Source organism: Camelus bactrianus, chromosome 26 (assembly GCF_048773025.1).
Source record: "Camelus bactrianus isolate YW-2024 breed Bactrian camel chromosome 26, ASM4877302v1, whole genome shotgun sequence".
Classification (NCBI taxonomy): Eukaryota; Metazoa; Chordata; class Mammalia; order Artiodactyla; family Camelidae; genus Camelus; species Camelus bactrianus.
This window is the reverse complement of record NC_133564.1, coordinates 19006143-19026958: the sequence shown is the minus strand read 5'-3', so window position 1 is coordinate 19026958 and position 20816 is coordinate 19006143. Positions and strand designations below refer to the sequence as shown.

Sequence of the window (20816 nt, the reverse complement as noted above, 5' to 3'; positions counted from 1 at the left end):
TCAAAGGAAGCCATTGGAGGTTCCTGAACAGCAGTTTCCCAGTGGTCCAACCTCTCCTTTGTTTGAAGTTTAAGGACAGAACAGCAGAAGTTGTTCAGGGGCCTGGGAACCTCAGCTGTCATCAATTTTCCTTTTAGCTTCTGTTAAGTGGTTCCCTGATACCTAATATTTCTTTCTCTCTGAAAATTCTGTTAGCGCTCTTCTTTCATCATATATTTCTTCCAATTTCAACAACTAAAAACTATTGTATCTGCTATTTATTTCTGTTTTTAAAACAATTTGAAAAAAATTTTGTTTCATCATAGCATGGACAATAAACTGTTTTGAAATTTTCTCCTGATACAAACCAATTTTTTATTTAAAGCTGGAAAATATTTTTGTTACCAAACAGAAACAATAAAAGCATGAACAAGATAGCTGGGACAATACTTGGTATTCTGAGGTTTGTACAAGGCATTGATTTGTGAAATCCATGTTGAATGTAAGTGTATTTCAGTGCAAACTTTATATTTTAGCTTTATAATAAGCATTTATTTCCCCACATGCCTTACTTTATGGAATACTTTTCAAAGTTTGTTTTTCTCTAAAGTCTTTGATACATTTGGCTGAGTTTGTTCTACGTGAAGGTCAACAGAGATCTGTTGTATTTTTTTTAAGGAAAGAGATTTGGATTTAAAACAACAACAACAACAAATAACTCTTCAATTACTGCCATAACTTCTGCCCTCTGCCTCCCATTTCCCTGCCTTTGATGTAACACAAATCCTTAGTAAAGTATTGAGCTGAGATGCTGGGTAGGCAGTGAAAGGCACAAACGGGAATATTGGAGTGGAATGCCACGGAAAGGGTGGCCAATTAAATTGTGCCTCCAGTGAAGAAAGCATTGTTGTACCCATGACCCACAGCAGTGCTGTGTGGTTGCTTCTACCATCAGGAAATGGGGTCTGTTTCTCTAACTCCTTGATATGATGCTGGCCTTTTGATTGATTTCAATCAGTAGAATGTGGTAGAAGGACCATGTGGAGGAGACCAAGGTGCCCCAAACAATAGATAACAAAGATTGCCAGACAAGTGAATAAAGCCAGCCTGGAACCCCCCCAGCCCCTTCAAGTCATCTGATGACTGCAGCTACATGAGTGAGCCCCAGATGGACCAGCAGAAGAGCTACCCAAATTGCCAATGCACAGAATTATTGGGAACACTGTATCATTGCTTTTTTAGGCCGCTATTTGAAGAGAATTTTGTAACAGGAGCAATGGATAACTGATACACATGCCTATTTTTTTTTTTTTGAGCGGGGGGCTTAATTCTCAGTTTAGGTTGACTATGCGTATAATACCAAATATGAACCACTTTAATTGTCTACTGTGTGTCATAGTTGAAAGCTTGTCGGATATAGAGCAGCTGTCTTTACAGGCAGAGGTGTTTGCTCAGGTCATTGTACCTATACAGGGCGATCAAAATCCAGTGTCCTGTCCTCAGTTTTGTACACTGGGCCTGCAGGACTCATTCACATTCAACCTACCTGACAAAGACTGACTGTTTATTCACAATGCCAGTTTCTTAAAATAAAATTCACACTGCAAAGTGGTTAGAATTGTTCCTCTCTGTTGGGTAGAAAATCTTGATCTCTGCATGACAACCTGAATGAAAAGCCAGAAGATTCCAAGAGGTCAAGAGGATGGATTTGGATGGTACTGTAGTATTACAGGGTCCTGGTGCCCTTCTCAGTGAAACACAGTGGAATTTAATAGTTCATCCTAGCAGACAGGGCTGCTGGGTAGTGCTAGAGACGACAATAGACCCTGGTTCTTGTCTTCTACTTTTTAAGACTCCACATGGGCTAATTCCTCTTTTAGAGAAACCAGCATCACATCACCTGACACCATTGCATTGTGATCCCATTTTCCTGACTATGAACTCTTAATGGAGACGTGAAAAAACTCACTGATAGCACACTTGTCACTCACATGTTTACTAAACGTACGTTGTCAGTCTTATCCCAACATTTCGTAGCGTGTCACTCTATTTCTCCTATGTCCCAACTAAACTAACCACGAGTCTCTGAGCCACTTTTACAGCTTTGGCACATTTTTAAAATTGATACAGTCGTTTACATTCTTCTGAATACTTGCAAACCAAGGCTTTATTTATTATATTAGAAGCTCCAGTGTCTTGGAAGTATTACTTTAGCACATTATTTTAATGATATTGAAGCTAAAATATAATTTTTAAAGAGATGTGGCTTAAAAAGGTTAAGCTTTATACTGATTTATAGCTCTCTTGTGCAGTACCTACTGTGCAGTACTTTTCCCATTGGGAAAAGATAGTTAAACTACTGAATTAAGCATTTTTTCCTCAAAATTAATGTCTTTGCTTATATTTGCACATTCTTAATTTTTATATATCCCCCTCTTCTAGTCCTGTCAATAAAATCATCCCACCAACCCTTGTCTCATCCCCCATCAAAACAAAAATAAGTAAATGAAATAAAATGAGTAAGGCATGAAGGTATCTTATCAAAAATCTTGTCATTCAGTGTACTAATAAATTTCTTCAATAGTGTGCGAACTTTCTTAAAAACTTCAAATGCAGTTTACATAATCAGTACAAAAAATAAAGACTCCTAATCACTTTTCACCTTTGTGTTTAACATCTATAACTATATCATGAAAATGAGAAAGTTAGGGAACAAAGTTAAAGTTTTAGGCCACTGTATCTTCAGCATTCTAGTAGTAATATTTAATTTCCTATTCTCTGTGATATATGCAATAACTAAGGGAAACACCCCATGTAAAAGGTTGAAAATACTGTTTTCTATCCCTTGGGAATTTTCAGTCAAAATGTCAGCACAAGTCCCTGAATGGCACTTGCGAAGACATGGCGACCCTTCGAATTCCTACTCATTTTCTTTGTATACTTGTTTGGGTCAGAATGAGCTAAAGTGTGTAACTTCCGCCAAACCCTCCCCTTTCTGTCCCAAACCCAACAATGACTTGTCAATACGATGTTTTTGCCATCATCCCGTCCCCAAATGTCCTACCTACTTACTGTCTGGATAGATCACTTTCTGCTCAGCAGTTCAAAATTGCCTCTGATTCAGCTGACAGACAGGGAGTCAATGTCTGTCAGCCCAGAACAAGCATTCCGGTCATGGCCACTGTCAGTCCAGGTCAAGGTTGTCTTGCTGGTGGCCGTTGTTATTATCACCATAAAGTTAGGGACAAAAGTTACAGGGACAGCAGGTTTTAATTCTTTGTATCAACAAATAGGGAAAGGATGGCCAACCAGACACTTTCAATAACTCTGTATTTAAAAAGCTGTAAAGAAAACCACAACTGATACACTTATCAGTATTTCTGGTATGTTATTCATATGTACTTTTGTCCTTGTGTATCTTTGATTAGATACTAACTCTTAGATTTGACTGATGATGGCTTTTGAAAGTTGTTATTTATATTTAGACATCTCTACATTGGGCACAGAGTTGTTAGAATCTTTTACAACCCTTGCATTGAGAAATGAGTCTAATGCCCAATATGGAAGCTGAAACAGAACACACCATTTTTTTTTTCTCTTTTAATCTTTTTGTGAACAAGAATTTCATGCTAACTATTTTGGGGAGAGAAATAGGTATATAAAATAATATCTTTAGCACAGATTACCTGGCATTCGTTTATAGTTATCATATGTAATGCATGGTACAGTTACTTTTTAAATATGTCTGCATATTTTAATACGCTAACTAGTCTATGGGCTAGTTGGGGGTTAGAGACTTTTTTAATATGTCATTACACCTCCAATAATAAAACTAACATGAGTAATAATAGCAGTACATAAATAGTGCCTGTTCATTGAGTTCTTACTTTGTCCCAAGCACAGTGCTGAATACTTCTCACATTTATCTCATTTAACCCTCAAAACTATTCTGTGAGGTAGCTATTATCCATATTTCACAGATAATGGAACAGAGGTTCATATAAGTTGCTTGCTCAAAGTCATGTTTTGCTAAAGGGAAGGTTCTGTTGTTTTTTATTAGTGGTGGTGGCAGCAGCGAGAATGAGCTGTTTACTTTTCCTTCCCTCCATGAGATTGTCTGCCTCTTGAGGTCCTCTTGCTCACGTTTTTATCCCTCGCGCCCATGAAGCGCTCATACATCATTAGTACTATGCTGAGGAAGGAATGCGGAGGATTAGTATGGTTCTGGCTTAGCCCCACTCCTAGAGGATCACGTCTGTGTAAGTGGGGAATCATTAAGTGGGCAAATATTATGAAGAGATTTCGCTGTATGTACTTTGTAATAATTTACTACATTTGCTCAAATGCATGTCCAACATGGTGGAGCAATTACACAGGTAATAAACCATATGTCTGAGAACACAGAATACATAACATCCAACCTTTCCACGCACACTTGATTTCTTCTGATTTATTAATAACTTTCTTACGTTTAAGTGATTTTTCTTACTTGGATTGCTTTGTATCTCACTGTGGCGTGACCTCAGCCAAACAGTTGCTATGCTAAAATTTTCTCTTGATACTTCTTAATCCTACGTTTGCTGGCATATAAAATGTTTTGTTTTATGGCCAACATATGGTTAAGCAATAGGGAAACAAGAAGAAAGGAGGAACATGCAAAAAGACATTGAGAAGCTGATTAACGAGCAAAAGTATACAGAAAATAGAACCAATTCATTCTCTTCTGTTGCAACCAGTTGTAAGCACATCGTGGCATTTTCTGAAGCAGTGATAGGCGATACATTATAACAATGTTTTTAAAATGTTAAATGTTATTTTAAATACAAATAACAAAGGGAGCAAAATCACTGGCATTCTCAGTTTATAAGGGTTTGTAGTTTAATGACATAATATTATTTTCATCAGTGAATGTAAGTAAGCCCTTATCTTGGTTTGACACTAAATCTATTTTTGTTGTGTGTGTCCTTTGAAGCTTCTTCACTGAAAGTAAAAAGTTACTGAGACCGTGGTAACACATGACACTGAATAAATCATGAGTGCTGATTCATTTTCACCACTAAATAATTTGATTTGTTGCAGCTATTTGTATTTGACTGAAATAGGTGAGATGGCCAGATACGTTTTTAATGAATGTTCTGGCAAAACTGAAAGTGAATCTGTTTTTAAGTAAATGCCTGATAAAAAACGATATGACCTTTAAAGATTTGGGTGATCTGATTTCCTGTGGCTCATGAAACTATCGTTGTGAACAGAAAACTAGTATTTCTAATAATAATTTGTTGACTCTTTAAATCGCACATATTACTTCTAATTCTGAAAAGGACATCTGAGGAGTAAATACTCCTATTCTTCTTTTACAGATGAGGAAACAGAAGGCCAGAATATTTCGTGAATTGCCCCGAAAGTCAGTAAGTAAACATTATAACTAAGATTTCGACCCAAATCTGTCTTGGGCTGAAGTCCACTCCCTTTTCAGCATACCATTCTACTTCCTGAATTATAGTAAATTAGAGTAACCAAGACTGTTTCAAATTTTATCTAATATATGGTTATAGTCCTCAGTAAATTCTAAAACAGTTAGCCACTATCTGTTACTAATCACAGTCTAAAAAGAAAGGTATACCAACAAAATAGACTTTTCTGTCATTGCAAGTGCCCACACAGATACAATAGATTGACCAAAAAGGTAACTAATTTCTCACCTCTACAGATATTTTAGAATATCTTATGACTTACACTGAATGGCTGTATTTTTCAGATGGTGAAAAATCAGCCTTACCTGTCTTAGGGCAGTCTTAGTCATTTCAGTGTTTCTTCAATTGAACACTTCTGTCTCAGAGCTTACAATGCCTAGTACTTATTTCTGGTCACAGGGAAAGGACTGTTTGGTCTACTGAAAGCTCAAACTAGATAATTTAAATCTTTCTTGTACTGGGATGTAATATGTGATTAAAACTTTCCACTAAAACAAAATAAGTGTGGCTACTCTAGGACAAGGGGGTTTCCTCTTGGAATTATTTAGGGGCAGTTCAGAGTTAGCAAAAACTAACAACAGACAAGAGAAGTAGTGTTTCATATATAATCGTATTTCAATGTGCAGTTATATACAATAATCTCTCTGTGTAATTCAAAAAAAGAGGTATTTTATTTGTAGTCAGTAAATGTTTCAGAAACATAGTTTTGAAATGGGGTGCTGTTTTTTTAAAGATTTATCTCTGGTTTTGATACATACAAGTACTGTAGTAAAAAAAAAACCAAGAGAATTATTGTCAAGAATTAGCATTTACTTAGTATTTAAGTTTTCATGACACTACCCACCCCTACAAAAATGAGAGGACATTTGCTATGTAGAATCAAGACCATCTTCTTCTTTTTTTAAAAAAATAAGGTGGTCTCTAGCAAGTAGATTCTGGCATCATAATTCATTGAGGAAAATTTTCAGTGACATGATCCTTAAGGCTCTTTCCAAGTCCTAAATTCTATATTTTCATTATTTTAGTCATGAAAGCTGATTGGCTCACTGAGAGATGGCAAGGACACATTTATGTAAATTGTGCTGTTCACTCAGTAGGGACAATGAAACGGAGGTGAGGAATGAGCACTTGGTGAGAATCTGGGGATCTCTGTTTAGTCCTACATATTCCACTAATGGAATAATAACTTTGTTTGAATAATTTGAATACCTTGGTTCTCAGTGCTTTTTTATAACCTATGAAATGAAAGTTAGAAAACTGACACAGGAGAGTTTTTTTTTTTTTTTAAAGGACTTATTTGGCACAGGTTTGTGTATATCTGGATGGCAGCATCAACTTTTAACAGATAATTTTTCCTAAATCAGAGCATTCTGCAGCTATAAACATGCAGAGGCTGTCTGGAGCGGGGTGGGGGGATATGTGTACACCTGAGATCTTACTTGCTTCCACTCTGACACTGACCATTCTAAGCAAGGCTGGTACCCTTTTTGGGTTTGAGGTGCCTCATGCATAGAAGGGTGCAGGGTCGACGACTGCAAAGGTTATGCCTTATGGTTTTCGATGCTTGGAAACCTTCACATTCACTAATGAAAGAGCTGGAGTTCAAGTTTTAAGGAGATGGAAGCAAGGATGATACCAAAAATAACTTTGACTAAAATTACTTAAGATTGATTGAAATCCTCCAGATAAAAGGTGTGGGATTTTTTTTTTTTCATCCTTTTAAAATCTTTTGTCTTGTGAAAGCTCTTAGTATAATGTTAACAGTGCTTTGTTATCCAGAGAGAGAAAGTCATAGCATTTTTGTTGGGAATACTGTCAGGTGAATTTTTGTGAACTCTCTAAGTTGAGAATATATATGTATCTTAAGTGCGTGAATTTATGGTTTAGTATTTTGGTTAATAAATTGGTTTAGGGAAAAAAAACCTTTACAAAAAAAGTTTAAAGAAGTGGTTTAGTGATTCAGAACAGTAGTTGTTAGATAACACAAAAACAAACTCATGTTTTAAAATGTGAAAGCAGTTTATTGGCTCACAGATAAAAAAGTCAAGGTTAGACAGACTTTAGTCAAAGTGTGAACAGAACTCTGTCTCCATGTCTCCTGATTTGCTTGCATTCCATCTCTTGCCAGTCATCTTTATCCTTAGGATTTATCCTTGTGTTCATATGGTGTCTGTCAGCTTCTTTTGCACATCTTGTGTGAGAAAATGACCACCATCCTTAATTGCTGAACAAATGACCTAGGTTTGCTCTCACTGGCCCATCCTGAAGGTGCTCAGCTTTTGACTAATTTATTTGGCCACAGTGGTGCCTGGTCTTGGTTTAGGATAGAGTTAGAAAATGAAACAATGACAAAACAATCTTAATGGTAAAAAAAAAAAGTAGTGGGAAAGCAGGAGCTACCCTTAGATCTGGGAATGAAGTAAATCCCACCCAAACTCCACAGCTACACAGAATGAGCGAGGGGTGGTTGGTGGAATGGAGGTTGGTAACATAACCACAGTCCCGATGCAGAATTCTGCCACTTTAGTAAATCCTCTCGAGGAGTCCGCCTCCCCACAGGAAACTTGGGGAACAAACATGAACTCCATACCTTCACAGTGTTACAGGCATAGAACGAACTGTAAGGACAACATAATCTACGTCTCATACTTTGAAGATGGGGAAACTGAGGCTCCAAAAGCTTAGATAGTTGGCCCAAGAGAATATGGCAGAACTTGGAGCCAGTCTCCACATCGCTGCTGCTAGTCCAGTGTCCTTGCGATTTACGTTAGTCATTTGTTGATTCATTCAACACGTAGCAAACACTGCTTTCCCAGTGTTGCTATTGAAGTGTCTGGTTTCTCAGCCCACTTCTGATGCCACCTCATCCATGATTTTTTTTTTTTTTGGTCGTTTAGTCAAAAATTTCTTCTTCGCATTGTTCATGTTCACAGCATGCTTTACTTCTCTCAATCACGTTCCACTTCACGTTATATATTTTGGCTTTCTCTCTCTCTCACTGGACTTAAACAAAATGGCTGTGTTCTATTCATTTCTGCATCTTTCTGAGTGCTGCCCACGTATTAGCATTTGAATATGTGGATGACTGAGTAAACGTTTTGGCTCAGGAAATGGGGACTGGAGAATTGCTTAGGAGTAGACAGTCTGTACCCTTCGTAAGTGACCAGATTCATGCATGTCATCCCTTAGTTGTAGCTGGGAGTGAATTGGGCTTGCTTTTGGTGACCCAGCATTTGAACTCAGGCCAAATGTTGAAATGAGTCAATTTTACCTTCTTCCATTCTGCACAGTTCTTTGGGGCATCACTTTTCTCCTCAAGATGCTCCTATGTGCATAGACAGCTGCACCACAGGTAGCTTCCCCTAGCCTATCAAGATGTAAACTCTTTGTTCTATTCTGTTCCATTCCAGCAGACTCCTCTTCTAGGAATCATTTGAGACATATTCATTTTAACTTTATGTTCCTAACATTCTCAGTGGTAATTTGATTTTTATAGGTACTCTTGAGGTAGAAGTTCTAAGAAATCTAAATTAAATTTTGAGTGTGAAATAGCATGGTAAGGTAACGGTGTGACCTTTAAGCAGAAGGTGGTCTTCTTTTCCTTTTTTGTACTTAATTTCCATTTCTGCTTGCCCATTCATAAGGCCAGCCCAGCCTTCACTGTGTCATGGTTCATTTCATGGTACCCCTTGAAATTATGTCACAGTGGAGAGAGGAGCAGGGATGGAGAGAACATGGCAAACTTCTGTATGATGAAATATACTTCACTGGACCCACTGGGATTCCAGTCTTCTGTGACAAGTACAAAATTGATGATATATTTGGTATGGGAGAAGCTGATATAATTCTAACATGAGTGTCACTGCTTCAGAGTCATAACGGAAATACTGCAGACCCTGTTACGTGAGAAAGAGTCTATATTTATTAAGACGCCACAATTAAAAATTTTAGGAGACTGAATCTGTCCAGAGGGAGATATACTGAGACATATTGAGATGGGCCCCTTTTTTCTGTCAATATTACATTATGATAAATTTAAACAAGAGAGTGAATCTTGAATTGCAGATGAGATAGCTGAAATTTAGCAGTTAATCTTTGCTGTCACAGTACCACATATCAAAAAGAGTATCCTTCAGATTAAATGAAAATGGCCTCTAAAAGCAGTTTTTCTGTACCATTAGAAATTGTGGATATGAAATGAGTAAATTATTTCATGAATAGACAGTCTATAGGGAAAAAAATGAGTGATTTTTTTCACTCTACCGCCTCTCTCAGATTATATTTTTACTTCATTTTTCATAAATTTTGCCAGAAAAAATATGGGTTGACTTCTTAATATATGTCTAAACAGCATAGGTTTGTACATAACAGTAAGACTACAAAATAAAAATGGGGTGTTAAAAGTAGTCTTTATAGTGGCAAATGCAATAGAAAAGTGTGGATTTAAGCTGCCTTTTATAATCCTATGTTTTCAGTCCTTTGGACATTTATAACCCTTTTGGCTTTGGAATTCAACTTTTCCACACTTCATCTAAGTGATAAGGTGTTTCTTTTGGAAAGCTCTAAGAAAAATAATCCTTTCAGTTAGTTTTGAATTATGAAGAAACAGTTGCACCAAAAACTAAAATGACTGAACACCACCATTTCAAATCTGGCATGTGGTTAAGCCTCCAGAGAAATAGCTGCATTTAAAGAAAGAATACAAGAAGTACACAAAATGGAATAGCTTCTTCTAAGTGCCCAGCTGGCATTTACTGAGGTTTGATTCCAGGTTAAAGGAGACATTTGTCAGTGCTTGTGTTACTTGTGATTTATTTCTGAACAAAATATTTGAAGGATGTATGGTTCTTATGGAATGGTAATGTGGTAAGAAATGTGGAATCGTTCATTTTGTACATTTTTGTGTGTCATCCAAATTTGCACTTCAGATGACAAGGGATGCCTGAAACAGGATGAATTCCATCTTACTGCACTCAGAGTCCCCATTCTGTTTTACTTCTTTCTCCCCCTACAATCTGACTATGGGAAGAACCCATTACATATTACCATTTTTCTGATGGAAATAAAAATAAGCCAGTTCACATCATTTTTCTTCTTCCTGTTCAAGCTTCATGTGGAGCAAACCTAATTGACACACAGTGATATATTAACACCTCATTTATCTTTTTCTGTCAGAGATTTTTTTTCCACAAAAGCGAAGTTTTAAGAAAACTAAAATCTATACATTTAAGTGTTGAAAGATTTTCTATTTAAATGTTTTTTAATACTAAAATGTCTTACGAATTTATTTCTTGTCCTTCTCAAAAAAGGGATCAGATATCTATAACCTATTCAATTTTATAATATCTCAAAATTAGTTGTTGTAATATTCAAAATGTTCTATCAGATAATAATTTCAGGATAAAAGTAAACTAATGTAATTTACATATAAGGGAACATAGTATCACTTTTACCCTGCCCATGATAAAATAAACATATACAACTTTCCTTAGCAAAAATTTGAATAAATAATACAAATCGAAAGTAATCCTATATGAAAAAACCTTTTTGAAATATTTTATAATCAATGGTCATGTATTCTATACATGATAATTTGCAATACACCAACTATAATTTTTCTATATTTATTACATAGAAATATTAAATTGGTGTATCAAGCACTTAACTGTACCATTTGTGTTTATAAATTTTCTTACAAAGAGAGTCAATAATTGCCCATTGTAGATGGTGCTTGGTATGTAGCTTAGTGTTTCTCTTGCCTAGACAAGGTACAGAGTCTGCTCATGTCATTACAAAGTCAATTATTATATACTCTTACACTCTTTATCAGGACCCCTTCCAAGCTGCTCTTTTTATTGTAGGCTTCAGGCTGTGATGCTTGCTTTCAGAATTCCACACCAAAATGTAACATGGCATCTAAAGCACATTTAATGAATGGTAAACGACTGCAACAAGACACAGTGGAGAATATTAAGAAATAATATTACTTCTGGCTCTTGATGCATGGGTTAGCTATGCAGAGATTTCAGATAATTATCCATTGACCCCTTGCTGAAGTAGAGACTCCTGAACTTAAGAATCCACTTTGATTTGCGTAACCACTCTTTTGGAAAAGGACACTTGAACTGTAGGTTTGGTTGAGTTCATTAAACTTCATGAAATCTCCAAGTGCCGGAGGGCGAGCCTAGCCCTATCAAGTAGTGTCAGCCTTTCTTAATATAGTTACTGTGAATATACAAAATATTTTCCAAGGCTCATGAGAAGGATTTCTACAGATAATAGGTATTACTGTGCTTGATACTAAGAATATTAAAATATTACTCAGAAACAACTTGGCTGGCTTTATATTTGAAAACTCAAGTCAGTTCACATTTTTCAGGATGAATGTTCTAGGAGTTCAGGTTGCTTTCTTCTACCTGAAATTGAACTATGAACCAGAACAGGAAGGATGGAGTTATTTGGTAGTACTTGAGTTGGTTTTAAGGGTTCAGGTTCACTTGGATTTGAATTATTTCTCAACTAGCACGCCGATCTCTATTTATCTGGCTTCTTGTCGTATATGTGTGCCCCAAACAGTAAATAAATGGTATGAAAATAGGATTGCTTGATAAGTGTGCCCAGATTTCCTCACCTGGGCTAATATTCAGTCAGACATGTATTTATTTTGTGCTCTACAGTGAGGACAAGGCCTCTGTGATTATTTAGTCAAATCTGTCCAACTTGAGAAAATGTAATTCTTTTTGGAAAATATGGCTTCTGTCCATGAGGAAATAAATTCTAAGCCTTGTTTTACCCTGAGATCACGGAGTATTTACTCAGTGCCCTAATATTAATTGGAAATGGTTTGAATTTACGCAGGATTTGGGTTGTGCTTCTGTGCCCTGTCTTGATGTGCATACAGGTAATCTCTTTCTCCTCCAGGCAACAAGAATCTCCCTCTATTCCATTAAGAAAGTGTTTTAGGTGTTTTATCCTGGTCATGGTCTGTGACTTCAAGGCAGGGATTATCTGAGAGGCAGCCAGCATTTAACTTGCTTTTTATTTCTCTTCTTCCTCAGGTAAAATAATAAAACACGTACGCTACCACAGACCAATAGTTGGGGGCCCAAACAGTCTCCTTTCTTTACAGAGGGGATTTTTATGAGCTCACGAACTGGGCAGTAACTGCTTTTCAGAGTGACAATTAGTGTAATAAAATAAATTCAGGGTTCTGATCTTGCCCTTCTGATTGATTCATTAACAGTATTCCAGGCATCCTTTTGACAGTGTAGACAACCACACATTTTCAGGTTATGGGCACCTTCCAGACAGAAGAAAAATGTCTCCTCCAAGATGTTTTCAGATGTTTTATTTACTTGGTCTCTACTGAAATATTTTTTTTTAAATTGTCAACCATACAGTTTCAGTTGGGTTCACCCTTTGTAATATGGATTACTTTGAAAAAGTTAAATAATAAAAAAAAATTTTGACTGGAAAGCTGCTCTTTTAATAATTCGGACAGATCTTTAGAGTGTGGAAGTTTTATTCACATGAGGTCTATATCCTTCTCAAGAAATATTCTTTATAGGCCTTCCCTTTTTGTCCTTTCAAACCAGATCTCTTGGAAATTGACAAAATACCACAGTAGATTGAGGGACAGTAGAGGTAGGAGTTATGGGTAACACCAGAGGACTGTGTTATCTAAAGTGGAAGGAAGAACCACTAAAGGGATGATGAATAATGAGATCCCATTGTATGCAGACATTTTGCTTTCTTAGAATTTTTGTACTTTGTAGTCGGTTGCATGCCCTAAAACTTTATTTGACAATAATCAGGAAACTGGCAGGTCAGGTGGCACCTTCTTTTCCCCCTTCATTCTCTCTAATTTTCACTATGGATATTTGAGTAATTCATTTTTAATTGGAAACATCAGTTGAATATTAAGAAATATGATTGCAATGGATAGTTTTAGGGAAATATTTATTATTTGATTGATTGATTCTAAGCATATTATGTGTTCTTATATTCTACCAACAAAATATACACAAATAATAATTTAGTGAAGCTTCATATCAAACTTATGTACCAGAGCACCTTCACAATTAAGACATGTAACTAAACTTAATTTCTTCCTTCATCTCTCCCTTTCACCCTCCCACTTTGCCTTCATCCATTCCTTTCTTCTCTCCTTCCTTCATTTCTTTCTCTTTTCTATCTTCAGTTGTCCACCTTAACTAAGTTTTCTTGTAATTCCCCAAATCATAATTGTTGTTGAATGTTGTTGATTTTGTTCAATTTAATATTATTTCCTCTGAATAGAACTAATTTATACAAGTCATATTCAGATATTATTGTGCTCATTTAATGGATCAAACTATCTTTATTTGGTTGTTGAATTATTCTATGATAGAAGTTGAAATGTCAAATAAACCACTTACACATGTCACAACGCTTTTAGAGCATACTCAGAAGGAATACAGCTTTTGTAATTGCCAAAAATCACATTAAAAATCTTAGTGTGTATTACCAATGTTCTTAAGATCTGTATACATTCGCTGTAATTTTAATAAATCTGCTTAATTTCAGTCTCATTCACTATTTTCCATTTGAGAGAACATGTTTAGAATTTATATCACAGAAAGTAGTGGATTGAGAGAAAAGATGATTATTGAGAGAAAGTGAAGGAAGAACAAATTTCAGTTAGCGACTTGAAAAAAACACTAGACTGTTTACATTCAGCTTTAATTTCAGATAGAGCTCAGTTAAATAGCCACCATTTGCACACAAGTGAGGTCTTATAAGAGATACTATGAACTGCCTTAAGTTTCTGTTACACTTCTCATTCCATCACACATAAAATATTGGGGCAGAACTGACATTCAGATTGTTTATCTCAGAATGGCTATATTTGATTGAATCTTCATATCTTTTCAAAGTGGTCCCCACACTATTACTACATGATTCTAGCATTTTTATCAGCTTTCATAATAACAACTACTACTGACTTACTGCTTATTATGGGCTAGGCACACACATAGACACACAGGCACACACACACACCCCTGAAATAACATACGCTGATGTGTCGAAAATTCACTAGGAAATGGAAACACAAGACTATTTTTGTTGATTGCTATCTTGTACCATCAATGCAGTTGTAGTAACTGTCAGAGCAGCACCAGATTACTTTGTGTTTCCAAAGGTAATGCAAAATTTTATGCCTCTCTAAACCTTTATTATATTTTTATGAAACAATTTGCCTAATGTAGCACTTGTATAATTCTAGGGCATGTAACCAGAGAGTTTTGAAGGTGGTTTTATTTTGAGCAACATGAAGGCCCTTTCAGCTTTTTTTTTTTTGGGGGGGGGTATGTATTTTCTCTCTGTATCAGTTCAATTAGAGTTGAGTGGGTAGTAGCATACTTTTTCATTCGGAAGTTTTCTCCATATGTTGTTCTTGTTCTTATTTTTGGTTCCAAGGAACATCGATTCTGTAAAGATCAGGGAATGATGGTTGATACTAACTTTCTTGTAATGCCTTGAAGGTGTCAGAGAACAGAAAGGATGTTGGGGTTACTTTCCAAAGAGTCACTTGCAAATGTAGTTATCGCTGTACTGTGCGAAGGATAATTGGGAACGGTCCTATGCAGATTGTGGCAGTTCTTACAGTGTGATACAACTCTCATCTCTAGGTCAGAGATTTAAACTTGCTAAAATATATGTGCATCTTACAATTTTGTACATTTAAGTCAGTTTTTTTTTTTCCTTTCTATTTTGTATCACTGCATACTAAGGAGCTACAAAACAAATGTGGGAGGAGCAGTTTTTCTGAAGTCATCAGGGATAAAGGGTAAGACAGAACTCTGCCATGTAGGCCTGAAGAGATGTTCTCAAGGTCATAAGTCACAGGTAGCCAGAAAGACAAAGAGAAAACAAGAGTCAACAGATTTATCCTGGGATCAGTGCTGTGTGACCCTTAATTTGGTGAAATTCTAGGATTTCTGAGGCATTTGCCTACTTCTTGTAGAGCATAAAACAAGATGATTATCTCTGCCTGCACACAAGGGCTAACTGAGTTCAAAAGAATTCTGACCAATAAATATAGAAATTCCTCAGAATGCCAATAGATAGTATGAGGAAGAGGAGAGGATTGATTTGCTTAACTTTGGGGAATTCTGGTTCAAATCAGGTAAACAAGATTCCTGCAAGACTTTTCAGGTCTCTTAATAGACTTCTAAAACATATCAGGTCATGATAACTTTCTAAATTAAATATATGGTGGAACCAGTGCTCTGCAGAAAGCTCTTTAGGAAACCCTGTGTTAGTTCAGTTGACCCTTGAACAACACAGATTTCAACCATGCAGGTGCCCTTGTATGTGATGTTTTTCAATAAATATGTCCTACAGAACTACGCATCTGTGGTTTGTTGAATCCATGGACGCCGAACGGCGGGTATCTGGGGCCAGCTGTTAAGTTACATGGGGAGTTTTGTCTGGTTGGTTCCCCTAATTCCTGTATTGTTCAGTGATCAACTGTAGTTATCTTGGCCCCTCTAGCAAAGGGAATCTGCTTCATTGGCACGTGGGTTTCTAGATTCCTTACCCAAGAGCTGGTTGTCTGAATTCCTGGTGTATGATTGTGGTTTAACTAGTTCTGTTGTGGAAAAAAAAACCAGACAAACAGAAAAACGAGTAATTTGACTTTCTCCGTTTTTATTTTACCTCATCCTAGAAAAAGGCATTCAAACTCATAATGTGAACTTTTACCCTTATTTTAATTATTCTCAGTTCCATATTTCAAGCTATGAGTCATCCCTAAACTACAATCGTATATCACCAACAGCCTATACAGCTATTCAACAGGAGATCTTAAAGCATACTCCAGTTTCTCACTTAAATGGATTGTCTAGTGGGTCTTCTAAAACACAAGCTAATCACCACCACCACAACAGCAGTAACAAGCGCTACAAACATTTATTGAGGCATCACGTGTCCAACACTTTGCATGGACTATCTTTGTTAATAAACAAATCCTCACAATAAACCTAAGGTAGGCACTGTTATTATTCTATTTGATAGTTTAAGAAAAAGAACCTCATAAAAACTATGTAATTTGCTCTATGATCCTTGATGTTAAGCTCATGAGATGAGATATCAACCAAATAGTTTTTTCTTCAGAGCCCACATGTTTAATTGCTATTATTTCATCTCTTAGTATTTACTATTTCTGTCTACAACAGTATAGTTTCCTGACAATAGAGGCTTAGTAAACATTTTAGAGTTCTCCAGTATAAATTTAAACTACATTCAGTCATTTAGTGTTGTAATCTTCCTTGAATGTATTTCTCACATTTAGTCTATTCATTCCTATAGACTTCCTTCACTCAATTTTAGTAAAAAAAACAAAAACAAAAACAAAAACTAATCTCTAAGAGGTCCTAGCCTTTTCTATTCCAGCATAATTTGTGCAGAGCTGCCAGATTAATCTTCTGCAAACATTGCTCTCACCATGTCATCTGTTACTCAGATATCTCTATTTGTCCTTTCTTCTCAAAGATAAACTCCATAAACCCACAAGTGGGATTACAGAACTTTTAACGTATACTTTTTATTATTCTCATGAACTGAGCCTCTATTCCAACAAAGAGATCTATCAGTCATGGCCTCAATGCACCCTGAAAATTCCTGGCTCAGGTTTTCACCTACAATTCCTCAATTGCAGAATGCACTGTCCCTTTCTCTTCACTATTCAATTCTACCTATGCATTATAAATGCATGATAATTATTTTATAAATCACCACATTAAAGAATGTCAAAGTATTTGTAACACACAATTGTGAGAAGTCATTGAAATTACCTATCCAGTCCTGCTTCATCCATCAATACACTTTGCCAACACTGCAGTTTAGCTAAATGTCCTGTTAGGAGATCGGTCCTTTGATCCAACATTCTTTGTCCATTTAATGAGCAGTTATTGGCAGATAATATTTTTTCTTGCTATATTTCAATTTCAGGAGCTTGTGGTAAGTCATTTAGTTGATTATGGAGAAAGAAGGGACTATAATAAACTCCTTGGAAGCTTCTGTCCATTTATTATTTGTTTGATGCACAGAAATCCTAAGAATAAACTGACCTCTCTCACTCTTCCTCTAAAATTAAAAATAATCTGACTAAATAATTTGGGAAAATTACTCAGACCTCGATACTGTCAATTAAAACTTTACTAAGAAATGAGGAAGGCAAATAAATAATTCTGTGAGTATTTTAAATATCCTCTACTTCCCCCCCCCCCCAAATTTTTTAAAAATATCCTCCATCCTAGATATCCACTGTCTTAGAAATAGTTTCACTCTTAGCTCTAGGATAATTTGGGAATCCACCCACAAAATTGGTTTTAATAATTTTAAAATATCAGTATTTTCTGTTATTTCTTGATATAATGTCCACAATTTAGGAGTATTAGAGTTGATTTTTCAAAATTTTAAGCGGTGTGTACAATGTTTTCTCCTTTGCAAAAAGTGATAGCATTTTTCTGCAGTTCTTCCAAAATTTTCTGTGTCTGTGAGCATAGAGGGATGTGGGGAACTGAAAGTATTATCATATTAATTTGATTAATTACCTCATTATGGCTTTAGTTTTCCATCTCCATCTGTGAGTCAAACATAGCCAAAATATGTCTTCTGAAATAGTCCAGGTATCAAATTAGATGCAGATTATGTTTCAGGAAATATTTAAAATTATGTGAATTGTAGCACCTAACCAAGTTAAGTGTGTATTAATGGGAGAAAATGATGAGTATTCACTTAAAATAAGTTTGTATCTTTAAATCAATCGTATAATATTTTATTTCCTCTTCAATTTAATGGATGGGTTGAATTTAAAAAAAAAAAACAAACTAGTTTTCTCCTCTGTGAACAGATACATACTGAGAATCTCACTCGTGGCTCCATTCACTGTGAGTTTACAATTCAGCCTAACATCCAGCTTAAAATGATCTGCAGTTTGATTCTCAAATTTATAAATGCCAAGCTTGTGAACTGGACCTGAAAGGAAATGTTAAGCAGGGGTTTCAAAGTCTTGATTTAAAATACAAGACGATTTGTATATATGGACAAAATTACCTACTTCTGTTACACTGCGTATACTCCAGAGAGAGTTTTGTCTAAAATGAAAGAAAATACTCCAATCTTTTTTTGGCTATTAACTTGTGGACCTTCTGATCTAGCATGATTTATTGCTATCCCCACATGCAGTTAAGTATCAATCTCCTTTGAGCTGAGAAATATTCCCAGGTCTGTAATAATTTCTGTTTTCAGATTGGAGCATAACAGCTGACGTTCTCTCATCATCGTGAGAATGGACCATAAGTTTTTGGTAGTGAGACCTCACTTACTTAGCAATCAATACCCTTTCCTTCTTTCCCTTGCCTCTTCTCTGACATTGAATGATGTCCAATCTAAAATACCCATTTCCTGATGAAATGTTATAAGAAGGTAAAAATCATGTTGATAGAACACACTTGTAATAACTACCCTATATAGCTCCAATTTCAAATAAGATGAATGATCCACCTAGATAGTCCAGCTGAAATGAGAGGCTCCCATGTCCTTTCACTGCATTGATTCTGAAGTCCTAGCAGTTAAAGGCTACTCTGATTGAACTTCAATCATGTAAAGTGTTTTGCAGTATAGAAATGGGAGTTTGAAACTGATAAGTGTATATCAAAGTTTGTAAGAGGAAATTACTTCTGATATAAACACAAAAAACAAACAGAAAAAGAGAAATTGCCCATGTCAACAAAGTGAAACAGAAAATTGGAGGATTGCAAGCTAACCAAAATGTTTTGATTCATTTTAAGCTTTTCTCTTAATGATCAAATTAATTACTTCAGTTTTTAATTGGAATTCATGTATGGACCTGACAGATTATCAAGATCGTATTCCTAATCGCCATGATAGCCCTATCCCTGTTAAAGATGAGGCTGTGTAATTAAGCTTTAGAAAGAAACTGTGTCTAAATTCTGCCGGAAATAAACTGAAATTAATATTATCATGAACTTGCATGTACACAAACATATGGATGTCTTGTAACAAATTCCATATATTCAGAACTCATTTTCTTTCTCCACAAAAACAGCATGTCTGATTTGCCTAATTGTCCGTCATTCTGGGTGAATAGCCAGATTAGTTTCCAGCCTCCCTTTGGCTGGGAAGGGAAATGGTGTGGCTGAATTCTGACAAATAGAATGTGGGCAGAGCAATTTAAAACGCTTTCAGCTCTCTGTTATGTTTTATTGGCTTCTGAACTTCTGAGTATTCGTCTGTAGTAGTATTTTTATCAGAAAATCTGCGAGGGCAGAGTCCGTAAAATAGCCATGCTTGAATATTTTTTATGCGCAGCATATACATGCTCTGTAATGGAAAAAACACGTGTGTTTTTAAAAGAAATTAACCATGACTTATACATTGTTATACATACAGTAACCATATATTCTACGTTCCCAGAATTTACCAAGTTTACACATTTTGCTCTGGCATGGTTATTAACCTGGCTCTCAAAAATGTCCCAGGTTGTAAAACGCAAGCTCCTGTCCTGCCTTTCCTGTATAAACCATCCCTCAGGATAAGCACACAGATGATGAGTGTTGGTTCTCTTCTTGGACGTAGTCTCACTAATAAAGAAATGAAGAAGAACTGACAAAACGAGATTACCACTTTGCAACACCTAATGCAAGAATGGATTTAGGCAGCGATCATCAGTGGCTGCTGACACACAGCACAGAGCTGCCTGGATGAGCCGCCAACACTGAGAAACCGTGTTCTAGCAAAAGCATCAAACAGGAATCTGATTAAGCCTCCAGATTTAAATAACAATGTACAGGAAAGACAGGAACAAAGGACACAATAAGTGGCATCACTGGAAGAAATTCTGCAAAATCCAGTGAGCAGAAGATTCTACAAGACAAAAAGATGTCTTTCAAAAAAAATAAATCACAAGAAGAAAGAAAATAACTGAGTAGAGGAAACTAAAAGTCAAAAGAGACTTCAGAAAAAATATCAGTGCATATCAAGGTATGGATCTGATCTAGATCCTGACTCAGATAGACATAAACAAATATGAGATACATTAAAAAGTCTGGTTATTTAACTATATTAAAGAATGGCTCAATTTTAGTTATATGCTGAAATATTTACAGATTAAATAATATATTATTGAGAAAATGTTTCGTAGTAATCCAGGAGGAAGGAGAAAGGAGAAGGGGTATGGATGAAATAAGATTGGCTATAGTTTGATGATTGCTGAAGCTGGGTGGTAGACACAGCAGTGCTATTACAGTATTGTCTCTATTTTATCTATGTGCCAATGTCTATAAATAGATTTTT

At 35.9% G+C, this 20816-nt stretch overlaps 1 long non-coding RNA gene across 1 annotated transcript in view; it reads left to right on the top strand.

Moving 5' to 3' along the window:
• LOC123616384 (uncharacterized) overlaps positions 1-20816 on the top strand; it is an 866081-nt gene that overhangs the window by 556549 nt on the left and 288716 nt on the right. The window contains exon 6 of the long non-coding RNA XR_006724361.2: positions 5340-5387. This is a non-coding gene — a long non-coding RNA (uncharacterized LOC123616384). The remainder of the gene's footprint in view (positions 1-5339; positions 5388-20816) is intronic.